This window comes from Coturnix japonica, chromosome 38, assembly GCF_054131305.1.
Source record: "Coturnix japonica strain WE chromosome 38, WE-NBRP24, whole genome shotgun sequence".
Taxonomy (NCBI): Eukaryota; Metazoa; Chordata; class Aves; order Galliformes; family Phasianidae; genus Coturnix; species Coturnix japonica.
Window position 1 is genome coordinate 4,126,373 of NC_140700.1, and position 21,767 is coordinate 4,148,139.

Below are 21,767 nucleotides of genomic sequence, written 5' to 3' on the forward strand. Positions count from 1 at the left end.
TCTTTCTTTTGGTACAAATAGGGTGAATTGATCTGATTAGCAAAAGATTCATCTTTATGGCCCCCTCATACTTCTTTCAAACGGAGCTTTCTCTTACATTTCCAGCAGCATCCAGAGAAATGATTTCACTCTGGCTGCGCTTTCAGCTCCAAACCCAGAAGGAAACTGCAAAGGAAGGCACTGCCAAGCATTTAGACTCCCTGCAAGTGCTAATACAGAGATTCGGAGAATAAAACAACCCTGAGCTGGTTCTGATATGGATGGCTGTAATCACAAAGGAAATACAATACAGGTGCTCTCTCTTCTCTTGCTACCTGCGTCCCAGATGACTCCAAGGTCCCTCTTGCAACTTCTTTTTGCCAACACGCCTTCGTTAGCATTCGGGACTGGATTATGCATACAGAGCATACATGATTTAGTGTCCCTGCTCTTGAAAATGTCGCTTAGTTCAATATATCACAGGAGGAAATGGAGAAAACAAGATGATAAAGCAGTGAAGGATGGGCAAGATGACCCGATCTGCACCTGAGACTGCAGCACCGTGTGCTTAATGCAAATTGAAGGCTTGTTTTTTAAACTATGGAAACCAGACATAAGCAGAACAGCTTGAACAGAAGATACACCATCTTTAGCCTGAGCGCAGAACGTGGATCTCCATCTGACTAGAAGCTTTCTGAAAACCTTTAACAATAAAAAGCAATGTTGTTCACATTGTCCCTACCTCCCCATCCTGCCCAGGGAGAGCAGAACAGCACAACAAAGAGCCGCACTCCCAGAGAGGAGGATTTCAGGTCGTTAAGCTGCTCCTAATAATAACAGGTTGCCCAAGGAGGCTGTGGATGCCCCATCCCTGCAGGCATTCAAGGCCAGGCTTGATGTGGCTCTGAGCAGCCTGGGCTGGTGACTGGTCACCCTGCACATAGCAGGGGGTTGGAATTGGATGAGCATTGTGGTTCTTTTCAACCCAGGTCATTCTACGATCCTATGATCCTATCAAATGAAGATACCATCACAAGAGGACTTACAGCTTGAACTCCAGTTCAAGCTCAAGGTCCATCTCACCCAAACTCCTCATGACTTCTCTTTACTAACAGCAGATCAGAGCCCTTCGTTTGGAGCAGATATGACTTTACTACCTGGAGCTTCTATTTAGTTGAAAGGAGCATCACTGTACGACATGTCACAGTGTGCTGGGTGGGGATGACTGGATTACGACCGAGAATAATTGAGCTGATACATTTCAGCATTTTTCTTTGAATAAATTATTTGCAAATAAACATTTTCATTATTCGTCCATCTCTGATGTTCCATTAGCATTCAGTGAATTATTTATTCAGCAGCTTTTCCCATCAATCACTGAATAAATTATTCGCAAATAAATTATTCTACCAGCTTTTCCTTTAAAGATGTCCCTTTGAGAACAATAGCTTCCCAGAATAGAAAACAGGCAAAGGGAGAGATTTAAAAGGCCTGATGCTCATCTCTGTTGTCTTGCTAGAAATCTGAAGGATTATCATAGAAATCTGCTGCCTTCTTCTATATTGAGGTGTAACTCAGCATAGAGAGCTTTGCTTTGCTGAAGCCAGCACAAAATACCTGCAATGCCCTCAGACCCAGGTCTATATCCTGGCATGCAGCTCCACTTCCAAGCCATGCTGGATGTCAATGCCTTCAGATCAAACCATAAGCACAGCTCCCAGGGCTGCTGCAGTCCCATACAGCTCCTTCTCCTTCTCATCTCCATCACTGCACCTTCTGATGCATAATGCATTCCCACCCCACCAGTACACCCAGCCCCAGCATACGCCTTGTTTGTGTCTGGGCCAAGGAGGATGAAAGCCTGTTAGAACTAAATGAAGGCTACATTTATGCCAATTTTAAGGGATAATTGAGGTGCGGCGCGGGGGAATTCGCTGAACTCCTCCGTCCTTCTAACAAGAAAGAGCCTCTTTTGTTAAGCGGCACAAAAAGTCACCCTCATTAAAACAAGCCACCTTTATCAGAACCACGTGGAGGATTTATCATCGCTCCCAGATGCTGCTGCTTTTCAGGGGGATGCAGGAATATGTGTGTGTGTGGGGAGGGGGGGGACACCAAGAAGGGAGGCCTTGTTTCAAGAGGGTTCATTATCAAAGCATTGCGATCCTCGTGTTGATATCAATCACTGCAGCGTGCACAGGGCTGTGCCAGAGCCTTCATGACACCGACCCTACCTGGGCTGCCTAACAGCACTACTGCAATTAATAATTGCTAATTTGTGCTAAATGAACAAACGGGAGACAATGTCACCGCGTGAGGGGGGGGACGAATGAACAATAATATTAAGATACGTAATTGACTTAATTTCAGGCCACAGCAAACCTTTCCTCATCCTCAGAGTAATTGTGTAATGACATTTATGTATAATAGACTTGTGACATTATAAATGACACTTATGTCAGGATTGTCAGGCTGTGACAGCCTCAGAGACAGCTCCAGTGAGAAATTAATCATTTCTGAGGCTTGAAAGTTGCTCATTTATCGCTGCCAAGTGAGATCTTGCAAAAACAAGATCCTGCAATGAAGCGTGGGCTCCCACCCATGTTACCCTTCAGGACCTGGGGAGAAAAGTCCTTCTCCATCCACTCAAAGATCGCAGTCAAAGGCATCCCCACATTCTCCATTCCTTCCCCCTCCAACATCACAGCACCTTTTACCAGCTACTTATAATGCACACACACCTGTAAGCATTCCAATGTGTTACAGAAGCCTGTATTATCATCAATGTGTAGATGTCTGAAAGGGTTATTTGTTGAGGAGGACATTTTGAAACATACCCTACATAATGAATACCAAAGAGAAAGGGAAAAAAAAACCTTCTCCAGCTCAGTTTATGGGTTATTATTAGACCACCAAACTGTCATTTTTTCAAAGCAGTTCAATTGTCACAAGTTTTTCTAATGGCTTCTAAAGCATTATCTAATGCCTGGGCCAAAAAAAACCAGCCCAAAAAAGCAGAAGAGGATCAAAGCCCCAGTCAGACTGTATGACAAATCAGTGTCTGTGGGCTAAACCATTCCTGTCCCATTTGCCTTCAGAAATATTTGTGAACTGCAAACCAAGCTGGCTTTATTTGTCCTCATGGCTTTCCTTTGTGTGTGCTGTGAATACAAAAACCCAGCACAGAGAGGACTACCCCATGACAGTCCTTCCCCATGGATGCCATGGATGTGCAGAGAGCATTGGGAGCTCCAACAGAAAGCCCTTGTGATTATGGAGAGCTGAGGAGCAAATCAATGGGAGTATATGGCAGGTGATGGAGGGGTGGGGGTCTCTCCCATTCAAAGACCCCGGGGCTGTGCTGTCCAACCACCTGCTCCCCCAATACCTGATCAAGCATAGAGTAGAGTATCTTGGGTTGGAAGGGACCTTCAGGTCACTGTGCAGACTTCACGTCCTCTCCTTCTTTACCTTCCCTCTGCCGGTCCCCAAATAGCAACCACACATAAAATCAGGCTGATAATGTAATAGATACTTCAACCCCGATGACAATGGAACTTATAAACTGATTCCACTTAACCAGCTGTGACTGCAATAGGCCAATTCCACGTTTCTAATTAAATTACGTTATTTTCTAGGCGGAAGTTTATGAGCAGAGGTGAGGAGTAATGAGATGAGCAAGGCACAGTGCCACGTGTACTTGTCAGATCTGAGACTCCTGTCTAGATGGCAAAATGAGTTATTCTATTTACATCTTTTTTAAATGTCACAGTATTTGCCTGTGTTTAATCTTGGGTTTGTAGGCGCATGGAGCCATTCTCAGAAAGGAAACAGGAATGACTCAAAGGGAAGACAACAGACCTCGCTGCATAAGGGGTGTAAAGAAGCTGGATTTCCTCAATAGCACCACTTTCTATGTATAAATCCTGCTTCCAAGTGGCAGCTTGCAAGATGACTTGGGAAGCAATGGGGCGGTGGTCTGGAGCTGATGGTGGGGATAAGACAGGCCATCCTAAGGATGCTCTCCCACCTTCTGCCATAGTGCATCCCACAGCCCCCATCTGCCACCTCCAGAACAGGCACTGCAAACCCAGCAGGGCACTCTGCTGCTGCTTTCCCTCTGTGAGCAATTGCTGGGAATCCAGTTTTGCCTTATGAGTGTCCAGAGGCCAAATACAGATTGAGGGCTTAAAGATTTTTCTGAAATCATAAACAACGAGGGAAAGAAGCACAAGGAGTGGATATAAAGCTTTACGGCCTATGAAATTGGATCGCCTTTCACAGACCTTTACCTTTGGATGGACAGCGAGGGATTTGTCACCCTATGGGGGATGAGCTTTAAAACCTGAGAAAGAAAAGACAGAGCAATGTCTGATGGAGGACACGTGTTGCCCAGGAGCTGCAGGAGCCCCAGGAAACTCCCAGCCCTCAAATTATGTTTGTAATCAGTAGAGAATTACTCAGAAGAGGAGATTGCCATTTCAGCTCTGGTGTATTCAGCCTTTCCTCTCACTCCATACTTCTGATTGCTCTGCTCCCTCCTCTGTAGCAGCTGATCCCAATAAATTGATTTTGATGATGTACTGAGAATTAGGCAGAGACTTCATTACACCAACTCGAGAGCAGACTTAGGGAGACATAATTGAACCTTTACGAATCCCTCAATCTCGTTTAGATGATCAATTATTTTGTTTATCTCCTTCAGCAGGCTCATGGAAGCCCGGCAGGGCAGCAGCAAAGGAGAACTAAGGCATGTAAGCTGGTTTGTAGGTGTCAATGAAGGAACTTTGTAACCTGGGGCAGCTCTGGACAAGTGTGCATTTAGAACAGGATCTGAACCAGGGTGTAAGAATAGTCATTGATCGCAGCAAGCTGCTCCACATGCCTAAAGCACCAATGAAATGCAGCATCCCAGCAGAATAAGAAGCATCTTTTCATGTAAAAAAGCATATCCCTTGACTTCAGCCACAAAGGGCTGTATCACAAATACACAAATCTGATGGTGAGGGTTGGTGCTCAATGCAAAGCACAAAAGATCTGAGCAGAGGGGTATCCAATTCTCATGCAAAGCCCCTGCACTTCCCAGTGCTTTATAATGCAATACATCCACCATGGTGATTGTAGCTCTCAAGTGCAAAGAAACAGAAAAGCTGCAATCAGGAGAAAGGAGAGTGGCTCTCAGAAGCCCAAATGATGGCACAGATTGGAATGGGGCTGCTCTGTGCCACAAGGAAACTGCAAAGCTCATTGAAACAAAGCACATCTTCCAGAATGCTGAATGGGGATGAGGCCCAAAATGAAATGAGGTGATGAACCTTCATGGTGCTCCCATGTGAAGGCATGAGGTCCTGTCACCATTCATATATGGAATGCTCAGAACGATGCAAAAGAGGCAGGTACCTAAAACGCATCAGAAATTAACTCATTTAAAGCACTTTGGGGCTCTTCTCCAAGACGATCGTTATAATTATATAGCACTGTTATTACTAATGGTAACAAGGGTGGTAATTATTACTGCCATCGTCTTATTATTGCTCTTAATACATCCTGTAGTACTGGGGATCAATTTAACTGCGAGGTGAACCAACACCATGGAGGTAAATGGGAGGGAGGGCTAAAGACAGCAACCAAGTGCTAGGACAAACAATCCCTTTTTGGCAGCAAATGATAAAAGACATCCAGCTGCCCCAGCTCCAAGGAGGGGCTTTAATACATCACCTGATCCAGCTGAAAAGCTTACAGAAATCTGGTTATATTTTTTAATCATCTTGCATTTTAGACCTTTAAAGTACAAATATGGATTTCAAACATATCAGGGGAACAAATTAACTTAGAAAAATGGCTGTACTTTCCAAGGTTGCACCTGCCATGAAATTGCTCCAAGTTTGCATTTTCCCTTAGTCTCCAGTGTGTCATTACAACAGATTGATCGCCTTCCTCTCCCCAGCAACTCCCCCATTAGAGGGTTATTGTATGGAAATTAATGGGAGGCTAGAAACATTCCTTTTGCAGCTGCAGTAGTAGAAGTCAGTTCTGATTAAGCACTCCAAACCCAGCAGGCTGGGCTGATCTCTTTGCTTTCGCTCCCTCTTTTATTATCACCGGTGTCAAGTTTTGTTACTTTCTCCATTCCCCTGGCACTCCCACTGCATCCTCGTGTAATAATAGGGGTTATTTCTTTATGTGCACATCTATTTATTTTGAATGCATACCGATGGATTCTCACTGGTGCAAAGTCCCCTTACACCACCTGTAACACGGCTGGAAGAATCATTTCTGCTCCATGCAAAGGCCTGTTAATGCTGCTGAGCAGAGTAAGGGAGCACTCAAGGAAACGAATATCAGTGTCATAAATCTCTCTGTTCAATTACCCCTACAAAAGTGACACCTGATGCTGCATTTCATGTGTACCTGCTCCATCTCTCATTCATCTCGCTGTTTCCTAACCTGCCCACTCTGACCCAGTTCTCTTTGTGCACTGGCAAACAGCAAAGTGGCTCTCATAAGAAAAAAAGAGCCCACATGTTTCAAAAGAGAGAAATTAATCAAAGCTGTGATGAGAAAGAGGTGGGGGGGGATGCCTGTAAAACTCATAGCCAGGTACAATGCTTGGAAGGCAGCATGGTTCTATTGCCCTGAGAGTTTCCTCTGCAAACAATGAACTCAGCGTATATAAAAACACAGGGAGGAAAGTTTCTTTTTAAACTGACCGTGCCACAAATCACGCAATAATTGAAAATAAAAATGGAATTTCACACTTTGTCAGCTAGAATTACAGCCCTGCAGTCTGAAAAGGGAAGGGGACCCAGCTCAGATGCTGTATCTTTCTTGCAGCTGCCCACACGTGCCCTAACACAGAGCAGTGATTTAGGATACAGGCCTCATAAAGGTGGTTCAACACCTCCTTTCAGAGGAGGAAACTTGTCTCCACTTCACATAATGTAGAAATCAACCCCAATCAAAAGTGCCTATGTTATACACCAGCTCCAAAAAGCCAAGTTAAGCACTTGAGAATGAAGCATCACAGTTCTGTACCTGAGATGTCACCAAAGTCACCAGCCCAGCCCAGGACAGATACTGCTCAAACAAGGACCACCATCAGCAAGGAGAAACCATCAAGTGGCACCTCAATGCACAACAAGGAAAGCAAAGTCTTTAAGGGATTATTTATAGGGCTCATAAAGATGCCTTTTGAATATCCATCAATCAAGCAGTCAGCGAAAAAGTCTGCTCAGCACACAGGAGAGAAGAAGGAGGGAAGAAAATTGGATACGGCGTATATGTGAGATGTGCAAGCTCACACAGATCTGCTCCGTATGCCAATGGGACCCACAGCCTGTTACAGAGCTCACAAAACCTGTAGGTCAATGGGCTGGAGATGGTCGCTGCCCTTATGGCTGCTTCCTTTGCTTCCTCACTGCTGCAGGAATCAGCTGGCTTGACCATCCACCCTGCACTGCACTCCAGCAAATGCACATCTTTGCATTTCTTTCCAAAGTGACATCCATTTAATGACAAAGTACTGCACTATACAACCCACCATTTATCTCACTAAATGGCCTCCGAAAAGCTCTGACAAATGTATTTAACACGAGGACATCTATTAATTAATAAGTACATTACTTCGCAATCAATACTCGGTTGATGGTATTGTTTAAATTATACACGTCTGATGGTTCCTGCCTTCCTCATCTGCTTTAAGGCATGTCTTGAAACTGAGCAGTGCAGAACAGCTTTGCATTTCAGAAGTTCAGTTCAAATTGTTTTTAAATAGACTAATCTTACGGACATATTCTGTTGCATGAAATTAGCTCTGATTATAGTCAGTTTATCACCCCAGCCTCTTCACAGTCCATTGATTAACCAGATACCAGGAGCAGTATATCCTCTTTACTGCATTTTTATTTTATTGCAGCAATGTTGTTCTCTGTTTCAAACTCCTGACCGAGGCGTTCCTAGCAATTATTCCTCTTGGTCTGCAGAACACGTGCAGACAATTCTCAGCCCCTGTCCCCTGTTGCCACGTGTATCATTGGAAGATACTGACCTTAATCCACAGATCCCTGCCTTCAGAGCCACTATGAGACAACAAATCTCCTTGCATTCCCATCTACACAACAGCCTCTGCTGTGTTGTTTATATACAGGTCATTCCAGTAGCTGGGTGTACCTTATTTGCTATACCTGCACAAGGTAGAGGCAACAGAGAGGATGGTGCTCAGGGTGTCCTACCAGCACTGTGCTAGAGAGGGTGCTCTGCCCTCACCAAACTCACAGCATCGGTTCCCCAAAGTTCCACCTTTCCTCACTCTCAGCTTGATCATGAAATGGTGGAACAATGTGGTAGGGAGCCCCAAGAAGGCAAACAAGGGCAACATGGGAACTGCTGGGAGCTGAGACCCCCCCACCCTACACACAGGAATGCATTTCAGAAACAAGCTGTGTTCGCAAAGGTGCCCTTCATCAGCCAGCACCTGAAATCAGGTCTGAGTTACTGGTACAAAGAGACCCAGGGCTGCCACTTTGTTTTCCATCCATTCCACATCAGAGGCTGAAATTCTACTATGACCGGATCAGAGCTCCTCGGTAAGCAGAGTTTCTCATCCAAACACAGAGATTTTGCTGGAAATACTTACAACCATAAATTCCAGATTCATTTCCTATGAATGGTTTCAAGCATTTATCTAAATGTTGCCCTTTTAGTGAAGCCAGTAAGCAAGTTCACTGCAATATTCTTGGAACCTGGACTAAGAGGGACACATAATGCAGCCAAAGCACCTAAAAGCTGTGTTGCACAGGGTCACAGCCTGGGGCTGGGGCTATAATCCAAACAACAGACTCCTTACCTGGACGTCAGGACCAGGAGCCAAAGCACACACAGTGCTGATGATGAGTTGGAGAGCAGGAGCTGGATCTACTTCATTGTGTCTGAAACAATCCGAGATGCTTCTGGAGGTCAGAACACGCAGCCATGGAGGATGTTGCAATACCTGTGATAAAAATAAAAACATAATGTGTTCTGATAGCTGGATTGAAAATTAGCTTAAGGGTCTCCATGCATTGCCTCCTTAATGGTGTGAAACATAATAGCCTCAACTGTAATAAAGATGAATTACTTTTTCATAAAATGATGAAACTCCAGTAAACACTCAAGGTTTATCACTTAATTTGTCCCCAGGGCTCACACAGACTAGTTTTTTTTTTGCTCCCCTATTTTTAATATTCTCAGTGATTACATTTCAATAACCCGCTCCATAGTAATGCGTGTCTCATTTCCCTGGACAGACAAAATAGGCCATAACTTCCTCTCCGTTAGAGCACTAATGCTGTAATTTAGAACTTCTGTCAAGATGAAAGATCTTCCCAGGGAGTTGCAGCAGGCCCATGGCAACACTTCGGCACAGGGCTGGATAATGAAGTTTTCATTATTAAATAAAGATATTTTAGGAATGTCATAACCCATAAATCCATTCTTCTACGACGCGGCAGCGCATCACTTTGTTTATCTCTCACCCATGGGTTCCATCCTGCCCTCCTCCTCACTACCCTCACTTTGGTTGCTTTGTGAGCTCTCTCCCAATGGTTCTGGCTGGGTTTGGGACCAAGTGCTGGTAGGGAAAGACCCAAATCCCCTCACCAGAAGGCAGCATGAGCACCAACATCCAATGTCACCTGAAGGAAATGTTAACGCAACCCATCGTCAAGCATGGGAGCCATCAGGAATTACAGAAAGAGAATTGGGGTTTTATTTGCAGAAGGAAGTTCAGTACAACTGAATGGCATGGAATGGTTTTTAGATAGAGGCAGGGAGCAAAAGCAAAGGCAGATCTGCAATAAAAATGTTTCCCAGGATGTAAGGCTCATTAAGATTAATCAGTGGGTTCTGGCGGAGTAACTCGCTGCCTTCTACCAGCACATGGGAACAGAAATCATGTACTGAACAAAGACAGGTCTACTCAACTATAAGAAACTATCAGCATCCTGCATTTCTACAAAGCATTAGGAAGGCAACATTTATCTGAACGCAGGGCACGGGGCTGACTGCTGCTCAGTTAGCTGCGATTCAATTCAATGCAGAAAAGAACCCATTTCATTAGCACAAAGAAACAACCACTAGCCACACAGTGAATTGGCTCCATTTGCTCTAGCAACTGCTTTGATATTGTAAGTTCAGTATTTTAATGCTTTAACTGCAGCCCTCATGTAACATCACCAGGCTCCCTTTTCATGGGACAAAATCAGCTGTGGGAAGGGAGAAGGGTTTACTATTCAAACCCAGATCCCACCTTTAAAGTAACATTCTACAGCACAGGGGGAAAGCACTTGGGATTTTGAATTGCTGCATTTTGACTATGGAACACTCCTTGCCAAATTCAGTTGTTGCCTTCAGCAACGTGAATAAGGATTCCAGGCTCTGCAGAGCAGATGCATCCTGTGCTGTTGCCAAAGGCAGTACAGTTGCATAGGTAGCAGAGATGACACAGTTTAATTTCACATCTTGAAAGTAGCCAAAGATACCACGCCGGCTGCCAAAACCAAATCCCATTGTCACATTGGGATTTCAAGTCTTACAACAATGAATGTGAGAATCCTATTTTTCCACTTATGAGAACAGATGCACCTTGGCATCCGTTCCTGGGGAACAGGGGCAGGTGTGCTGGATAGGAAAAAGCCAATGCAAACAGACTGAACAAGAAGCTTCCTGCCTCACTTTTCGCTGCTGCCATAAGGAGAATTCTTGGTTAACTACTCCAGTATCAGCTCATCATGTGTGCCATCTCATAATGATTCTTCTTGGGGGTCTCGGTCTTTTGGTAGCTTTGTTTCAAGCAATTCTGAACTTCACTTGCTCACAGCACAGGTAGAGCTTTTGATCAGCACAAATCAGTTTCAATAGCAATAAATAGGCAACGTTGAGGTTTCCAGAAGGGGATCTATATTTCTATGAAAATAGCTTGGAATTTTCATTTTGGTGTTCCCACGATAAAGCTCAAGAACAGCTCAAGGCAAATTAGAACCAAAGGAAATGTTGCACGTTGATAAGGATCTACGTTGAGATCTTGCTTTTGTCTTCCTTAAAGCAAATAAAGAAAGAAATACAGAAGAAAAGGAAAGGAGGATGGTGCAAGGACAGAACTCCCCCAGGGATCAATGCAACTTCCAGTTCTATGGCCACTAGATGTCTGTATTGACTCAAAATCACGACCTGGCCAAAGAGATGGGCTCAGGGCTGTGCTGGGTGCCTCGTATCTACTTGGGTAGATAAAAGAAGTGCCTTCCATCTTCCCTAGTTTTTATCACATTGGCAGGGCACTCAAAACCTGCTCTTCTCTTTCTCTCATTATCGTATCAGAGGAATCTTTCGGGATGAAGTTCAAGCCACCCTTGCTCCCTCCATCAGGGAGCATTAATTAGACTGAGGTCGTTCTCACAGTGTGTTGGGTGGGTGGCTGGGCTGGAGCCCCAGTGCTGTTCTTGGAAGCTCTTCTATTTATGGAAATTAACATCTTTCATTTCACTTAATTAAAGCACCCAGAAGCTATCGAGCTCGTGGTTTTCAGGAGATTAAAGCATGCTTTTAGATGGTGGAGAAGGGCCAAAGCCTGAAGCTTAAATCTGAACCAATTGTGTATTTAGTGGGAAGAGAAGACTTAGATTCAAATGCAGGCAGCTGGGATTCAGGAGGTTTTATAACCTCGTTCTTCAGTTCCTAATGAGAATGGCCAAAATAACAGAGGAAAACACCGAAGTGAAAACCAAACCAGCATTAACACTGCAGAAGACAGTGGGCTTTTGCCAGTGCAACCATGGTAAGATCAGCTCCAAGCCCTAGGCCACGTTGTGTTGTGACTATTTGAGGCAAGCACCTAAAACCATTTTAAAATGGCAAAAGAATTAATCTACATGGACTATAACCCATGTGTTCCAGCTAGTTTTAGAAATAACTACATCTGATATATATACACAATGCAGGGAGAAGGACTCATTGCCATCTAAATTGGGCAGAAGTACCATAGGAAAGTGATCCTTCCAGATGGGGCTCATCAGCAGAGGACAACACTGAAGGAGCATAACAGGAGGGGGAACGGCTGTTTATGAGGGTGGGCAGTGATAGAACAAGGGGGAATGGTTTGAAACTGAGACGGGGAGGTTTAGGTTGGATCTTAGGAGGAAGTTTTTCACACAGAGGGTGGTGATGCACTGGAACAGGTTGCCCAAGGAGGCTGTGGATGCCCCATTCCTGCAGGCATTCAAGGCCAGGCTGGATGTGGCTCTGGGCAGCCTGGGCTGCTGGTTGGCAATCCTGCATATAGCAGGGGGTTGGAACCAGATGATCATTGTGGTCCTTTTCAATCCAGGCCATTCTGTGATTCTATGTACGCTTGATAACTTCTTTCATTTCTTATCAGCCAACCCTCCCCAGGGATCCCCTTGAAAATGCCACAAGAAAATACTCTGTGACTCCAGCTGGCCAGTGAGGTATTGGAGCAGAGAAATGAATCTGCTGAGCTAATGAAGCTTAGATCAGAACTGCGTAAATACTGTGAGAAAGAACTTGCAAACATTTGTTCAAATCAAGGCTTGGAATTCATTTCAGCAGTCCCCACGAGTCATAATGTCTCTTGTACACTCTGCTGGAGCACTTGCACAAATGAACTGTTATTTAAAAGCATATTCAGACAAAGCATCGTAAAACATTCAGGCAAATACATGCTCAGTTCTGAGCAGTTATGCAAATATTTCCTCCGATGAGTCACGGCACCAAGGACTTTCCCTGCTATCTGTGAACATGGGGAGCAATCAGGCTCCCAGTGCCACATAGACTGTGTAGCTCAGATCAGTACGAAGCACTGAGTGTGAGAGAGGAATCCCTGCAAAGCCACCTCAATACCATTGAAAACTGTTCCTCAAACTACCTCCCAAATCATTTCAAAGCCTCTGAAGCCCTCTTTGTGCAGGGATCTGTATATCCCAAGGCTGTTGCAAACATCTGTCTCAGCACCTGTTAGTCGTTTCCTAACATCAACGCCAACATTCCTCTGTAACGAGGGAACCACGGGTGGACCAAAAGGTATAAAAAAATATCACAAAACAAGGCAGCTGCTGCTTTGTAACTGAGCAATGCAGGACTTGTAAGGCACAAAAGGAGCTGAAAAGAGGAAATCCAAGATGCCAGCGGAGCACTAAGAAGTCAGCAGCAAGATCTATGGGTGGGAGATGGGAAGGAGATGCACTAGAGAAGAGTTACTGTGGGGTTCTGGCACTTGGCCCCCTATGCTGAGCTCCTGCTAGCTCAGTCAAGCTCAATGAACCTGACACTTAGCCAAAAGAGAGTCTCTGACAAGCTGAATCTTGAAGAAAACAACGCCCTGACAGCACTTGTATTTGCATAAATATTATTTAATCAGCTCGGTGCCATCTCATTTTCACAGTAGGCTGTGCCCAAATCACCTCCAAAAAATGACTTTGAATGCATTTCATTCTGGTGGGAATAGCTTTTGTTGTGACAGCTCCTGAAGGCAGAGGGCTCTGAGCAGAGGCTGTGCAGGGACACGGAGCACAGACACCCTCTGCGCTGCTGTTGATTCCAATATGTCTTGGAGAGATGCTTGCAATCACATCCAAGTTTGGCCTACAGGATTCCGTGCATTTAGCAAAGCAGTGAGCCAGGTGGATATTTTTAACACAGCCACTTCTATTCTGGGATTTGGAGACTTTTAACTCATTTCTAAGAAGCCATTCACAAGACATTAAAATTACGTACAGTGAATAGCACTATTCCTGAGCTCAGAAATAATTCCTGTGCTTTCTCCACACGGTGTTTCCAGGCCATTCCTATGCATCTGACCTATAACACTTTACTCCTTTTTCCTTGAAAGAACAGACCTCCCTGCCTTCCTTTGACTTGGTAGTTGGACTGGGAAAGCTCGCTAAGAGGAACTCAAAGCCTTTGAAGATAATTCCTACATTGGTCATGACTGTAATAACGTACTTAGAATTACAGTGCGCTCCGAGCACTGAACATTAAAGACTTTGCATTTCACAAAACCAATAAATCAAACATGGTAAGCAATTCAACTTCGGGCTGAATTCAGCTAATAGGAGCAGTTTTACTTCCCCGGATGGCAGGAAAGGTTGTGCACTTGGAAGAACTCTGCCTCCAAAAGTGATTGCATCCACAAGCAGATTAGGCAAAGCCTGGTCATGCTGTTTGTCATGGCAAGATGGCCAGGAGGGGCCTCTTTTCCTTCTGTTTCTTGTGTCTTGCTCCAACCATGTTATTTTCCTTGATACAGACAGGAGCAGCTCCTTCTGACCCCACAATGGTGATAAGCTTTTGGAATAAAGACTTCAACCAGGTGAGCAAATGTTCCTGCAAGCGCTCTAATCAACTCCCAGATGGAAGTCAGGTTTTTAAGGAGAGGAAGGAGATGCTTACATTTGCATGGCATATCTGCTCTGTTCTCATGAGAATGCAAATACAGGCTCTGCTGCCACTCGGAATAAGTCCTGAAAAAGCAGCACAAGCCAAGGCTAGTTTCTAGCTTTTTTTTCCCTTTGCAACAACGTACAGATAAAAACAAGAGAGACCTGGTCCTATTCCTCAAACAAGGTATCTGACCTTTGCCTAAGCTCAGTGCAGCTGCTGATTCAGGTCCAACAGCCACTGGTTTGTGTTAGTGATGGCTCAGTGGTATCCAAGAGACTTCCCCATACTGCTAACACCATGAAATGAGTTAAAAAGGAAGCACAGAACTCTACACATGGCTCTAGTGATGGCTGGCATGGGAAGCTGGTTCAACTTTCTTAAGCTGCCCGAGATCCTCAACAGCACTGCAGGATGCAGCAGCAATTGCATGCATGAAGATGGCACACTGTGGTCCTCTGAATCCTCCCCTGGCTGGGGACCTGCTTTGTAGAAAGCAAGAGTTGGAAACAAAGGCAAGAGTGGAATGGAAATTTACTTCCATGTAGATGCTCCCGGGTTTTAGGTGGAAAATGCACCCCACCCTCTCTATCTGCAAATCTGCAGGAGCATAACTGGCGGTGCTGTGGCTCCAGGGGAGATCTCCACTGTCAAGTTGATTTGTGATGCGTTTGAGCTGACAGATCGGCCCCAGGCATGGGAGGAGATGGGTTTGCAAAGGAAGGAAGAAAGGAGATTAAACCTCAATCAAAATGTGTGGCTACCTATGGTCGGGAAAGGGAGAGGCAATGGGGGAAGGGTGGAAAAGTGCAGGGAAGCCTGTATGGCCGAATAAGGAAGAAGTGGAAAGACCTTAAGGAGCTCCATAATTAAACCACTTCTAGCACAGAGCTTCCCCGGTGCCCTACAAGACACCAGACTTTCATCCAAATCAAGCTTACACCTGAAGCAAAGCCCTCAAAGGCATTCAGGAAGCACCAGACACTGATACTCAGATATACTGGGAATGTGCAGCTCCATTTGCAGCCACTGGAAGCTCAGACTGTTTGGTTCCCCCTGAAAATAAGACTGCGGGTGATTTCCATGCTGTCCTCATGGCTGGAGGAAGGTGGCAGACAGATATTTCCTATTCTGGGGGAAAATAAAGCAATATTTAACAGTGTGTATCCTCTGTAGGATTCATTTTGGATGAAGGTGCATCTAAAAATAGTCTCTTGAACATCAATGAAATAGCAAGAAAAAGCATCTGCTCCTTTCACTCCTTGCTGGGTATGCACAAAAGTGGATGAGTGTGACCTCAGAGGGGAAAAATTACAGCTCCTCCTTCACAGCCACTCACCCGAGTATCCTTAGATTTGCTTATCATCCTGATCTGCAACTGAACCAACTGAAAACTCAAAGGTAGGTGCTGCTATCAGCTGGTAAAACATGAACATGTAGCCCTGATCTTTCTCCCTTCACTCACTAACGTTTCCAGACATCCATTTTCTACAGCCCCAACGCCAACACGAGCTGAGCCTGTTTGCAGCTCTAGTGCTTCTCCTATTTATTTTACATGGCTGTCCACTGATGCCCCTCATTTCCCTATCAGATCATCACCATCGATCATTTCTTTATTGCTCATCTTAGAATCGATCTCAGTCGTTTACTTTTAAGACAGTTGTTGCTTCCCACCATTGCCAACTACCAAAAATCAACTAAGAGAAGGCCTTTATAGTTAAATGTTCATCACGAATAATGAATGCATCCTACAGGAACTCTGGGTCATGAGAAGCAATAGAAGAATCTTGCTGCTAAGAGCTGCACTGATAACATAGGACCCAAAACGCACAGAGGCAACACCCAGCATGCTTCATCTTAATCACCCAGAGAACTGAAACTTCTGAAATGATTTAATTACTGGATTCATACTTCATGAAAGGAACAGCTGTAATTATAGGTAGTTTGGGGAAGGGGGTTTCTCCCTTAATTCTAATTGCAAATAATTGGCTATAAAATGCTTCTGAGCATTATATTTAGAACAAAGATTCGTCCTTTGAAGTCAATATTTGGTTAATACCTCTCTGCAAAGGGGATGCACAAGAGAAGATACTTTGCTCCTAGTACTATTAACACTGTTATAGCAGCCATGGCAGCGCTCAACCCAAGAGCCAGACCCTTCTGTGCCAAACATTGTACTAAAATTCAATGGATGGTCCCTGCTCAGAGAGATCCCAAAGCGTTTAGAGGGTGAGTCGGTAACAGAAGTCAGGCAAAGAAATAAACAAAGAAGAAATGAGAAGCACTGCATCAACCCTGACCAGCTCACAAAGCATCATTTTCCATGCCCTTGTTTTCTAATCTCCTTACCCTGATTTTAAATGATCTGTCACCATCACAAAATGCTTTTAAGATGAAGCAGGCAGGAGACATCGCTGCAGATTTCAGCTCCCGTGGGGCGATGCACATGAGCCGCTCTGTTAGAAAAATGGAGCTTCCTACCATCATTATATTACCTTCTTCTACAGGGAGATTTGTCTGGGGGACTTCACACTTGGACATGTGCAATTCAAAGGACAGAAGAGCTTGAAAGAAGCCATTGAAGGCTTGGGAAACAGCAACAGAGTTTAGAAACCTTGACTTGGAAGTACAGAAACCAGATGGTTTGAAAGCAAGGCTGATTTGGTAATCCCTTTGAAACGTCTACTGAGGGAAAGGCACGAGGAGCTGCAGAATGCACACAGAGGTAAATGATGCTTATTTAGAAGAGACCAACTGAAGGAAAAGCAAACAAAATAACTCCTTCACCTATTCTATTATTCACCTAAACCTGCCACCTCAGGCTCTACCAGAGAAAAGAGAAAGGAAGCAACACTGCAAAGCATGTCCCATCTGAGACTGAGGAAGACACCAGCCTCTAGACCCACAGAGCTCTATGGACACCTCTGGCCTCACCAGCCCATGAAAAATACATCAACAAAGACAACCTTAAAAGAAAGAACAAAAACTGGTTTGTTTGCTCCTGGAAAACGAAAAGTACATCCTTTCCTTGCCCTGTTTGCTTGTAGTCTTTGCAGTCTCAGAACTGCAAAGGGGGAGAAGAGAGACAAAAGGAGGCCAGTGAGAAACTCTATTAATTAGAAAGATGTCACATTAAACCTTAAGAGCAGCACCAGCAGCTGCCTACACCTGGAGGGGAATGAAGGCAGACAATCAGGGCAGCATGCTGTGTCTTGCATGCATTCCTGCGGCGGCTGCAAGTCTGTGCAAGGAACATTCCATCGCCCGCCTTCCTGCCGCGCTCCCACCTCGGCTGCTTGGTAAATAAAGGAGGAAATGACACAAATGCTGCTAAGATGGCCCCAGAGCTTTGTGCTGCACTGGGCCTGCTTAGAAATCCTTAAGTAGCAAGGTAGCATCCTCGGATCAGCAGCAAAACAGCTGGAGGAGAACACGGGCTGTTCCAGGACAAGGGTGGGATGGTGCCCCAACACCCTGAGCTTTCCCAGCTGACACAGTGACTTCAGGCACTTGTTGGTAGGAGAACAAACAACATACATGGGTTGCTCAGCCTAAGTTTCACCACCATGCATGGGTGCAGAGGACATTAAAAATGAGCCCTGGTTCCCTACTCAAGAGACTCTGCTCAGACCCTAATGGAGCACAGTACAGTCAACTCCTGCATAGTGCTGATACCATCCAGGGTTGAGGCACATAGAAGCAGATCTGACCAATTCCACATCCACACACTATGCAGGCTCAGTCTGCTTTGGGGCTGCTCCACCTTTCTGCAACACAGCTCTCAGAGCAGAGGTAACACAGAGCATTTGTCTCTGTGCATTGCATTGTGATCCCGAGCTCGTACTAAAAAAGAAGCTGGAAAGAGCAGATAGATGCAAACAGAAAGCAAAGCACATAAAGGCTCAGCTCAGCATCTGCCTCCACCCAGGTCTCATATGCTGCCTGCTGAGCTGACAAGAGGTGTACTGGAGCTAGAGCTTCTTTTCTTTTGCCTCCTGTTGCCTTCACTGAATTGCAGACTAGGCTGCCAGATGCTCCCTCATGCCAGAGCAGGATGAGTAATGGTGTCTTCATTCCTAAATGAGCCCCTCTGATTCATGCTACGTGCTCGCCATTTTCTCCAAGCTGTAGAGAGAATCAAAGTTTCTCATGGGTCCTCTGTAGAGGGATTAACATGTTAGCAAAAAACCTGATTGGGAATGTGGGTAAATAATGCTCTTTTGTGTGTTTGTTCTTTGCCTGCAGTTCTTCCTCTCAAAGCAAAGCCCATCAGCATTTCCATGGATATTACATCCATTACCATAATAAGCATGAGGTATATCTTGCTCACCATCTTGCTGTGCTTCTGTAATCTTCATCAGATCGCACCTTCAGCAGAGCTGCAAGAGATGCAGTCATGAGATCATGCCCAAAGAAGTCTGAAGTTCATATGCAATGCTTTATGTATTTTTCCAAGGAAAACATCCAGAGGAAACTCATAAAACGTCTGCTCTTTCTTATGTTGCTTCAGAACTAAGAGACTTGTAAATCACTGCTGAATGGGATGCCATACGCTTTTCTACCTCTATTATGTATTATGGGGAAATTAATAAGTAATGGGATTTGTGAGATGGAAAGCAAGGAAACCCATAGGGCAGGTGATAGAAAGGCATAATATAAAAGGCAATGAAAGGCTCTTTTAAATCACAGTTATATTAAGCTGATATTCACCAAAAGCCATGAGTTAAAATGCTTTTTTTCTCCCCATAAAATATTGAAGCTCCCTTCTGCAGTGACAAGTTGTGGTTCCCACAATGCAAGAGGATGGGAGGAGCTGCTGAGGAACCTGGTTGTACATCATGTGAGTGGGACAACGTGGTGCACCCGTACTGCAGCATCACCATGCACAAAGCTCCTTGTCCCATGGGCAGCAGCAGAGCTCATGCTGCTTTGGCTCTCTGACCTATGCAAGGAGCTTTGCCCCTCTGCCCCTCCACTGAACACATCTGTTTTTCTCAGCTCACTCCATCTGCTGCTTCCATTTCAGCGCTGCTTTGCACATAGCACAGCCCTGCTCGGGCATGAAGCATGTCAGTGCAAGCAAAGCCTAAACAGTGATAGTAAATCCCCTTCAGCCCTTCCAGAGCCTGCAAAAGCAACTTGTGTGTGTGAATCAAGTGCTACATCAGAAACCACAGTCCTGGTAACATCACCCCTAAATTCATTGCTGCCTCACAGTGTATGAGATAAAGGCACTGAGTTTTACAAGTCAGGCCATGCTATCAGCACAGATTGGTACAGCAGCTCATAACATTCCTCCTTGTCTCACACCTGAAACATCAGGAGTTTTGCACCTGGAAAAGCCCATCATCCACTTGGTAGATAAAACAAAGGGAATGTAAGAGGGCCAGAAGTGAACATCATCTTTTTGACTGGTGAAAATGAATGCAATTCCTGCCTCTAATGATAGATATATGGATGGAAAATTACATCACGTGAAGGAATGTTTCAACAGAGAAAACTTAAATGCTCCTTCCTATCCCCCACGCCTTCAGAACCCGCCAGGTCTGATAGCTGTATCAATGTGATGGATGTCAATGCTCTCATTTACATCAGGATATCGCTCTTTCCATAGCCCTCACTGCAGAGATTATGTTGAATGCAGTGAAAAGATGTCAGTCTGCACATTCTAAGAGTTTGCTCTGCTCATGTCAAAGGTAATTTGTTACCAGGGTGAGCAAGAGCAGACTCAACCCCCCTCTTTCATGAAACCACATAATATCTGCTCTCTGCTAAATGAAGCCTTATAGAAAACGGTTCAGCGCTGAATATCTACCTCAGATCACATCATTTTAATGCCTTTTTTTTTTCTTTTTCCCTTTTTACCTCCCATTAAAGCTTGTAAAAAGCAATCTCTGCCTTGTGAAGAATTGTTTTGCATTTTGGAACCTCGGGGGAATCAGATGGGGGCCAAGTAATTATGAGGAAACTTCCCTGAGTTGAATAGAAATGGACTAAATGGGCAGGAAGCAATACAATGCATTAAGATAAGGGAGTTAAAATTTGGGAAAAGGCTCAAAAGATATTTTAACCTTTCCGTGGGCTTTAGCCTGCTTTAAATTGAATTGAATATGTATTTTAAAGGCTGTTTAAAACTGCCTGCTCAAGAGTGTCGAGATACCTTTGTTCACCAGCACTGCCTTCAATCCAAAGGGGAAGAGACAGGGTGCTGGCCATCTCCCATGAGGTTACATGGGACAAAGGGATAGCAAGGAGGGGGAAAAAAGGTTCTATTAAGTGCTATTTTTTCCCTTCGTGTTGCCCCAGGTGACTAAAAGCAACCCCAGGTGAGGACCCTGCACACATGCAAGGTGCAGATGCAGTCAAAGCACATCAAAAGTGTTATTTGATAGGTATAAATTCAATATTATAGCTGTGATTACTCAAACACACACCAATATTATTGCCAGGGAATACTAAAAAGAGACCAAAGTGGTGATTCTCACACATCCTAAAAACACCCATCTTTCCCAAAGAAGCCAACACCTCCTGCTGCAGATCTCTGCATTCCCAGGTAAGATTCCCATCTTACAGAGAGATGTTCCCATTCCTGCACCAAACACCAGTGTTTACCACTTGATTCTTTACAGTCCAACAGAGAACAAATTTGCTCGGCGACGGCGTGACAAGCGGAGCTGAAATTTAGGAGCTTTATGACACATTTTTACTGGGTGATTCCACTTTTATCGCAGCAGCATTTTCCTAAGATGCTGCTACAATTACCCATTGTTCCTCCTGTCGCTTTCACCTGGGCAAAACCCAGTGAATTAAGCAACTTTATATTCCCCTTGTCACCCAGTGAGATGTGCCACGTACCTCTGAGATATAAATCTACAGCAGCATCCCCCAGAACACATAAAGGCCTTATCCTTAGCTCCAGTGGGAACAAATCGGTTGCAGGAGCATAAAAACAAGAGGGTGGAAAGCCAGCATGGAGGCTGGAGAGCATCCTGCCTTCTCACTGTGCTCTGGGGAGCAGAATGAGGTTCAGTGCAATGCTAAGTGCTGCCCAAAGCGCAACGTTCAACTCTCATCCTCCTTCAATTTTGAGGCACACAAGTACATGAGATAACTATAAGGAGTCTTTATTTAATGAATGATTATCCATGTAGGGGTGACTGAAGGGGATGTGGCATTCACCCAACCCCATGTAGAGCTCTAGGGCAGCCCCAGCCCTTCATGTCCTGCACCTTGAACCCTCAGTGACAGACATCAACGTGATCAGAGGGGCTGCGTGTGCTCAGAGGGGGGTAGACTTAAACCTGGAAGGAAAACATGGGCCAGGAGAAAGGTTTTCATTGGGCTTAGCTGCTCTCCCATGT

At 44.8% G+C, this 21,767-nt stretch overlaps 1 protein-coding gene across 3 annotated transcripts in view; it reads right to left on the minus strand.

Moving 5' to 3' along the window:
- The window catches only part of PLXNA2 (plexin A2), a 302,069-nt gene that overhangs the window by 250,804 nt on the left and 29,498 nt on the right, over positions 1-21,767 (minus strand). For all 3 annotated transcript variants that reach the window (XM_032449324.2, XM_085526831.1, XM_085526830.1), the window contains exon 3: positions 8,825-8,968. The gene's annotated coding sequence lies outside the window, so the exon portion shown is untranslated. The remainder of the gene's footprint in view (positions 1-8,824; positions 8,969-21,767) is intronic.